Here is a 9194-nt window from a genome sequence, read left to right as displayed (position 1 = left end):
AATAATTTATTAATTATATATATATATATATATATATATATGTGGAGTTAATAGTTTAGAGACAGTGTTGGACGTAAACCTTCTTCTCATTTTTTGGAGGAGAAGTTAAAGACGACTCGAATCATATCCTCACTATAAAAAATCCATAATTAATTGGGTGATAAAATGATTTTAATTTAGTTATATATGGAATTAAGTGATAAGATTATTTGGATTTAATTATATATGGAATTAAGTGATAAGATTATTTGGTATCATGCATAACAAAAGATTATAAAAACAAATAATATAATAAAACCACAAATAAAAACCAAAAGTAAAAGTAACAAAAAATGGCAAAACATGACAGGGGTGTGGCATACGGGTCTTTAGAACCCAAAATCCCAAAAGGGGATTCCAAAATCCCTAATTTCCTTTACTTCTTCAATCTTCTTCTCCTTTGGCTTCTCTTCTCTCTTTCTTCTTCCTTCTTAACGGTGATGGACAAGGCTACCGTCTCTCCTTATCTCCTCCATTTCTTTCACGGCAATGGAGATGTATTCATGATGGTGACGAAACGGAGCCGGTGTTAGTTGGATGATGCATCCCCTCCTGCATCCTCTCCTCCTCGCGCATTCTTCTCCATTCGGCGCCGGCAAAGATAATCATGGCTGGAACTGAGCTGGCCGTGCCGACACGGCAATGGTGAAACCCCAAGGTCCTCTTCTTCTTGGCTTCTGGTAGCTCGCGATTAAGAGCGAAGCGCCGCTGGTTCGTGACGGCCCCGGTTCACGACAGCGTGGATCCTTCATTGACGGCGACTCGTGATAACTCTCGGTGGTGACGGAGGTTTGTGATGATGAAAGAGGATCACAACCATAGGTGATTCATGGCCAGATCGAGATAGCTTCGGGTCGGTAAAGAACCCTTTGTTTCGCATTATTATCTTTTTGTTGTTTCTGATTCTCGTTATTTTTATAATATTTTCATCATCGTTGAGGTTCATTAAGGCTAAGGAGGGGATTAAATATGCTATTTCATTCGGTGGGGATAACATTAAGGTTGCTATCTGGCATCGGCACAAAACTTAGTGGATTCCGGTAACAATTTTTACCCTTTTTTCATTCAATATTACAGCATGAACTTGATCGATTATATATAACCGATTTGGACAAACAGTTAACTAGAAATGAATCATAATATATATGAGTGTAAATATATATGTTTATGTTGAAACCAATATGTATTTTATATGATCAATCAGAAACATTTATGAACTGAGCATATAAGTTTATAACATAAATCAAATGAAACAGGGCATTTTTATTTCATATATGTATATGCGTTGATGCTCAGGACATATATAAGGCATTTTTATGGTTTGAGTGCTTACCTGAATGTATGCTTCCTTCTTTTGTCCTTTTGCGTGTTGATTCTTTGTTCATGGATGCTTTGCCTCTATGTATGCGTGATATGGATATATCTCCGATTGTGGTATCTCTCTGATTACTTGTGATTCTCTTATGGTTGTGTGTTCACCTCTCTTTCTATCACTGATATGTGTAATCTCCTATCAGTATGCTCTCTCTGTGTGTGTGTGCTATAATTTGTTTCTCCCTTTTATAATGGTTTGAAAATTACATGATGATGGATTCTCATGCTGCTAATCATGATTCAATGCTACCAGAAACTTTTGGCTTTCTGTTTGTTCTCTTTGAAACTGCCCATCCAGACTGATTATGAGCATGTAATAACTGTTGAGATGTTTCCTATTTGCCAATGATGACTGTAACTGAAATGGAATAGTAATTGGCCTTTGATGTGTCACTCACAGCTGCCCCATTATCCCACATATGATTGATTTAATTGCCACTCTTTTCTCATAATGCCTCATATTGTAACTGTTGAGGGGATTCTTGGTTTGCCTTTTACCAATTCCCTTTGGCTGATTGTAACAGCTATGACTCATTGCTAATATCATCTTAATTTTAGTAATGTGCCTGGCCTGCACAATTGTTTTTACCAACTTCTTTTCTTCATGCTTCACTCTAAATTGTTTTACATATCTGTCCAGAGAAGATCTTTAATTTTAAGGATGTAATAGTAATCTCCTTCTAGAGCTAGTTTTGGAACTAAGTTGATCCAATGGTGATGGTTTCAATAATGAAAGCTTTTTGTGGCATCCAACAGGTCAGATGGGATGAGAATATTGAGACTAATCATCAAGATCATGTATCTCCATGGGAGATTGATCCTTCTGCATTTCTCCCTCCCTTGAGCATTCAGTCTTCCCCGAGACTGAAGAAATCACGGACATGTCACATTGCTGCCTCTCCTGGTCACTTCATCAATGGTATGAATCATAATGCTGAGATGGCTAAGGCCTATGTGATATACATTGAATGAAGGTTTACAAGCAAGGAAGCTTAATTGGAAGAGCCATTGATCTCGCAAGATTGAGCTGCTACAATGATTTGCTGAGTGAACTAGAGAGACTATTTGGCATGGAAGGACTTCTAGGAGATCCTGATAAGGGGTGGAGAATCCTTTACACTGACAGTGAGAATGACATAATGGTTGTGGGGGATGATCCTTGGCAGTAAGTATTGTTCTTCCTGGACTCAATTCAACACTTATTAAAGAATTTGAGTAATACTTTCACACAGAGAACTCAACATCAATTTTACAATACTTGTTTGGGAAAATATAGATAGAGAAGTGTCTTGGAATGTGTGTTTTTCCTGTTTTATCATAAAAAGGGAAGTGATGTAACCATAGTGTAGAGGTTTTGAATGGCAAATATCATTAACAATGGTTGTTGTACACCATTTTGCTTGAACCAATTTTAAACCAGTTAAGAATGACTGAATTATTGGTTTAACATGTATTGATTGCTTTAGTTTTTGGGTGATACTAAAAGCAAATGCATGTTTCCTTTGACTGCAGTGAGTTTTGCAATGTGGCGTCCAAGATCCATATATATACCCACAAAGAGGTGGAGAATATGACACTTGGGATGACAAGTGATGATACTAATAGCTGATTAGATCAGGCACCAGTGATCATGAAGACATCGAAGTCTTCCTCAGTGGATCAGCCAGATTCTCCAACAGTAGTTAGAGTCTAAGTTTCAGGGTTTTCTTGAACATTATGTGGCACCAATCACACTACAGAGTTATCTTCACATTTTCTATGTTATGCTATGTTCGATTACTACCCTCTGAGCTTCTAAGCCATGAAAAAGTTGCAGGGTCGGCACTAGCAATACTGTCTGACAATTAAGCACTCTATTTGTTAAATAGGGGCTTAGTCACAGCATCCTATAGTAAGCCATTACCTAAGACTTAGGTACTATGTAGAATAAAGATGGTGACAGTTTCCAAATTTCCTGTTATGATGGTGTTGTATAATTACAAATCTGGTGGTGCTGTGACATAGTTTACAGTTTCGGAAACGACCGATAGAGAACATGCAAAATATTGTTTGGTAAAATTATGACAAATGCACTCTAATAAAATAATTGAGATTGTCATCAATGTCATGTTATTAATTAGGGGGCATTTGACTAAAGAAGTTGGTGGTTACACCATGGTATAAAGTTTTATAATGAAACTCACCCACAAAAAGTTTAAAAGAGGATGACCATATATTTATACAAAAGATAAAAGAAATGGGAAGGACAAAATTGAGTATTCACAAAGGATTTTGTCAGCAGCTTGGCAGTGACAAACAACTCCTATAAATAGGAGGCACTTCAAGACAAGAAATAATTGATTCATACACATTCCACTTCACACATACTCTCTCAAATTCGAAATCCAATCTTCTTCTACACTTTCTTTTTTGTAATTTCTTGGAGAATTTTTACTCCAAAGTAGTTTAGCTAAGTTTATTATGTAGTTTCTCCTTAATTCAAGAGGAGAAAGGAGATGGCAAATGTGATATAAAAACATAATTTTGTAATCTCATTTGGGTCCAGAAGCGTCTCATTTTTGGATAGATGACTCATGCTCATACTTATTGATTTGGATTATGGTGTAATTTCTTCTCTTTAATTGTATTATCTTTTGAATTTAATTCATTCAAATTATTACTTTTGGTTAAGTTTTGATTCTTTATGAATTTCTTAATGCGGTTTTAGCTTGATTACCTAAAACTTGATTTAAAAATCCAAAAATGTTTTTTTCTCAAAGAGTTCACAAGTGAACTAAAAAGTATAATCTACACCTTAGTTCACTTGTCACATCAAACATCTATTTTAAACAACTTATTCATGGCTAAATAAAGTTAATGGAGTATGAAGTAGAGTGTGACAACCAATTCCGACAAGTGGCACTTAACTATTATTTAGTGCATTACATAAGGTTTGAAATTATCTTATCATTCTATAATACTAGATGAAGGATTTAGAAATGATGTGTAGAATCAACAAAAAATATAACACATAAATTGTAATGTTTTCAAAATCAGTTGAGTCTAAAAATAATTCAATATTTCAAACCAATTTTCCCCTCAAAAATTTGTGCATATTAGTTATTTATGTTTATTTGTTTACTTGTTAAAATTTCATAAACAAAATCAAACCAAAAATATGTTCAAACTTTATTAGTGATATAACATGTTTATAATAATGTTTTATTAAGCAATTCCTTGTGGTTCAACATAACTCTATATTATACTATAATTAAATCTTGAAAGAGATACAAATGTAAAATAGTAAAGTGTTAATTTATAAGTTTTATTTGTCGACAAAGAAATAAACCTTGAATCAAAGTGCAATTTAACTCAAATTATATTTTTGTGAAAAGTAAAAATACACAATAATAATGAGTGACCTAACTACTAACTTTTACTTTCTGTCATTTATATTCCGCAACTAACATTTATTTTCTGTCATTTAAATTTTGTTACTAACATTCATTTATTGCTTTATTTATTTATTTATTCTTTACCAACCTTCCATAAGGATGTAGTTCGGTTAATAAAGGAAAACAAAAATAAATATCACTCATTATCATTGTGTTAATTTGTTAAATTCATTTCATTATACCGGCATTGGAATTAATCCAACAAAGTCGATATGATATGAAATTGTTAATAATTCAATAATGCTAATTTTTTTTATAAAAGAACATTCTTGAAATCATTATATCGGCGTTGAAATTTATTCCAACAAAGCCAAAATGGCGAACAAAGAATCAACATGTTATTAAATAAATCAATGAGAAACTTGGGTTAAGAAGCAGCTAAGATAAATCTTGCAACAATTCCATGATAATATATAATTGAAAATATGCATAATCTTACATCCTCTACATGTTAACTATGAGCAAGCTTAAAGTAGGATGACACAAACCAATCTCCTCAACTCTTTCTAACCTCACTTGCCTATCATTACCACCAATCCATCCAACTGCTTCTTGCTCTCATTTCCAATTGTTATCCTCACATGTATAAACACTAATATAGATAAATAATTGAAATGGAAGGAATCAATCCTAATCCAAATAGTAATAACCATTATGAATATAACATTCTACTAGATAAATATTGAACATCAAACTATAAATCACTAACCAGTCCCAATGCAAGGGTTTCCCCCCAACTTATTTAACATCAATCCCTCACCTTAATCAATAAATGTTGAGATGATGGAACACAACGACAATGACCGACAGAGTTTTTTGCCTTCGTGTCTGGAGGAAATGGAACTCGTGATAGTGAAGAAGATAAACAGTGCCTCCAACAACGGACATGATGGCCTTTCCCTTTCACCTTCTCAGTTATCCCACATTTTCTTTTCACTCATTTCAGAGTAACAAAAAATGAATTTGTTTCTCGGATTTTTTTGTAAATGAACACTGAACTGCGCGATTGAACAAATTGTCCAAAATATTTTAAGCCAATATTATTAATTATTAATAGAAGATAGGAGGATAGTTTATTAGGTTAGTTGGCCATATTTTGGCAAATTATGAGTTTTTTATATAAAAATGTAGTTTTCTTTGTAATTTGATTCACCTTAATTTAATACATTCAATTCTATTCATTCAATGAATAAAATACATAATTATTTTATTGCTCCTTGATTTCTAATATGATATTAGAGCATATTCTTACCAACGTTAATTAAGAGAATTTTATATGGGGCCAATGTATAACAAACAACGTTAATTATAATTTATACCTGATTATGTATTCCAGTGGTAACCAATGTGTAACGAACAGAATAAGAGGAGTTATAAAACCCAACAAACATATGAACATTTGATATTCAATGAGGTTCTTTCCCCTTTTCTTTTTTTGTCTCAAATGTTCTCAGAATGAACAAAGCTTTGAAAGCTGTGTGGGTAATGACGACTAACAAGTTTGAAAATAAGGATTCTTCATCTTTGACAATTAACACACCTTCAAAGCCTAGTCACATTGGACAAAGGATAGCGGTGGTTGATATTATTGGCATTTCTTCTCTTCAAGTGGAAGGTTTATATCAAGGGTTTGATGTTAATTTATCTTCTCTAACTCAATGTAAGTGAGCCATTTATCTTTTGTCTTCCAATTTTGTTTTAATATTAGTTCAAAAATTATAACAATGTTGTTGAATATTTCAGCATTGGTTGAAGGGAAAATAGTAAAATGGTTATTTTTTATAGCCAAATGTTAGTATCTTAGGATTTATAGTGAGTGACACTTAAACCCATACTTCTTATCACTCCACTCCTTAAGCCCTCCATCCTAACCAGCAACCATTTGACCACAACTCCGAAAAATAGTAATATAATAATATGAAGAAATCTTTAGTTATGGTTAGCATTATCATGCTTAGTTTGTTATGATCACATGAGTTATGTTGAATATAATATGAAGTTGTCAGAATTAAGGAATGCATGTCATATAAAGTGGTGTTAGTTTTGAGTTAACTTCAGGATAAACAACTCTTGAGAACCTGACTTCTATCTTGTGATATTATGCTTTTCTTTTTATTATATATGTTAAGAATGGGTACTACTTGGAAATGCATAACATGTCTGTTTTTCTCAGTTCATCTAGAATGTCTTGGTTTTTGTTTAATTTGATGCATGACTCAAATTTAAAACTGAAATTCAATAGTGAAATCCTTGAATTTAGGAATTTGGATGGTTGTACTCATAGCTAGCATTACTATGCTTAGTTTGTTATGGTCATGTGACTTGTGTTGATTATTATACCTTGAAGTTGTCTGAAATCAGGAACGCATGACACATATAGTGGTGTGAGTTTCGAGATGATACATGTAAGCTTTGAGCCATTATACATGAGAGTTATATGCCAATGTCTTGCATTGTTGATTTTGCTTGCGTCTCTAATTGTCGTTGTATTAGAATCCACGGAAAGGATCAAGGCACATGATTCTTATAATGAACCACTTTGCCAAACAACTTACAAAATGAATTACCCTATTTGAACCTAAAATATTTTTTTGAATAAAACCTTGAGCCATAAAAGAAAAAAAAACGATCTCCTCTTAATTCTAATAAAATAAGAGAGCATTATTTTTTGTTTTGGTTTTATTCAAGTTGAGGGGAGATAGTAAAGTGTTTGGAAAAGTGAAAATAAAACTAAGTGATTTGTGTAGAAAAGTGGAGTATAAACCATCATTTCATCTTTGCACAAGAAAAGTAAAAACCTCACAAGAAATGGAGAATGAAAGATGAAGGTGTGTTAGTAAAATAAAAGGGTAAAATGTTTGGTTGAATTTCAAAAAGGGGTTGATCCTGACACACTTGGGTAAAATAGATAATTATTGATTTATGTTGTAATTGCTCTCTTAACCTGTTAGAGTATTCGTTATCTAGAAAAATCATGTTTTTAGTAGCCTAATCATGTTAAAGACATATAAAGACCTTAATGATCCATGTTGCATACTACTATTGATGATTATCGAGACAATACTAAAATTGACTTTGTGTTGATTCAATGTAAACAATGAGAGAAACATACATTATATGGGAGAATGAGATAAACATTGTTGAGAGGACTGTAATTCCCGATTGAAAGAAAAATGAATTGTTTATTGATAAAGTCTCACTTTGGTTATGGATATAAGTATGGTGTGTTTTCATTTATAGACATCATCTTTTTCTTTTGAGTGGATAAGTTCATTGTCCTAGCTTTTCAAGTAGTGTTGAGGAATGATTTTCTAATTGAATTTTATGTCATGATCATTTCAGAATGGACCTGATGTTTGAAACCCAAAGCATGTGTTTGAAATCACTAGCTTGGATTTTTTTTAGGACAAACAAAGTTCTAAATTGGGGATAGTTAATAACTATCAATCTTGTCTATTTAGCATTGACTTTTAGACATTTTTTAACTCTAAAATTGTTCACAATGTCACAATTATGATGTTTAAATTAATACATTATGAAATTTATCAAGTTTTACCCTTTAATAGTGCATATGCATGTCATCCTTGGGAAAACAATGCACAAATCAGAATTTTGGGAAAAAATAGTCTCGTTCAGCAAGCACAAGGCAGAAGACTCCCACTAAGCAAGCCACAACTCTTGCTTAGTGAGCTCGAATGTCAAGACCCTCGCTCAACTAGACTCAACTATTTTGAGAAAGATCCAGGCAGTAAGTGCCGCATTTGTCGCTTAGCAAGAATGAAGCCCTGCTCAACAAGAACACAAATCTTTCTCATTGAGACAACTCTCGCTCAGCAAGAGCAGGCAAGCCAAAAAATGCAGGACGATTGAACTGTCTCGCTAAGCCATAACCAAACTCACAAATTGAAAATGAAAGATTCTCAAAAACATAAAACATGTAATATTAGACACTTAGGGTATTAATTTTCAAAGGGAGCCCAAAAAAGTCGATTTGTTTTAGCATTCTTAGGCATTCTAGCTCAAATTGAAGTGTGGATTCAAGGGGAAAAGGATAGAGGGGCAATATATGATCTTGGTGGAGCTCAATTCAATGGGAAAAAGGATAGTGTGGATTCTTAATAATTTCCTATGGGAAAATTTTGCTTTTAGCCTTGTGGACTCTATTTAGCACATAACATACAATTAACAAAATTTCACCCCACCGAGAGGGTACTACACCGGAACTTAACATAATAGCTACAATTAATTCAGTTAAAGTTCTACTCTTTCTTTCAACTTTACCATTTATTTCAGGTGAACATGGTGCAGTAGTTTCATGAATAATGTCATTTAATTTATAAAAATCGT

The 9194-nt window shown here is 33.1% G+C and overlaps 1 long non-coding RNA gene across 3 annotated transcripts; it reads left to right on the top strand.

Annotated features, from left to right (window-relative positions):
• Nucleotides 381–8812, top strand: LOC109336256. Of its 3 annotated transcripts, XR_002106320.1 has the most exons (5): nucleotides 381–1079; nucleotides 2170–2578; nucleotides 2926–3383; nucleotides 4680–4687; nucleotides 8803–8812. It is a non-coding gene; the product is annotated as an uncharacterized LOC109336256 (long non-coding RNA). The 3 variants fall into 3 exon arrangements; XR_002106321.1 differs by lacking the exons at nucleotides 4680–4687; nucleotides 8803–8812 and having other exon boundaries at nucleotides 381–892; nucleotides 990–1079; nucleotides 2926–3623; XR_002106319.1 differs by lacking the exons at nucleotides 4680–4687; nucleotides 8803–8812 and having other exon boundaries at nucleotides 2926–3623.

Source organism: Lupinus angustifolius, chromosome LG02 (assembly GCF_001865875.1).
Source record: "Lupinus angustifolius cultivar Tanjil chromosome LG02, LupAngTanjil_v1.0, whole genome shotgun sequence".
NCBI classification, from domain to species: Eukaryota; Viridiplantae; Streptophyta; class Magnoliopsida; order Fabales; family Fabaceae; genus Lupinus; species Lupinus angustifolius.
Note: the sequence above shows the minus strand (reverse complement) of the source record. Positions and strands in the feature narration are given on the sequence as shown.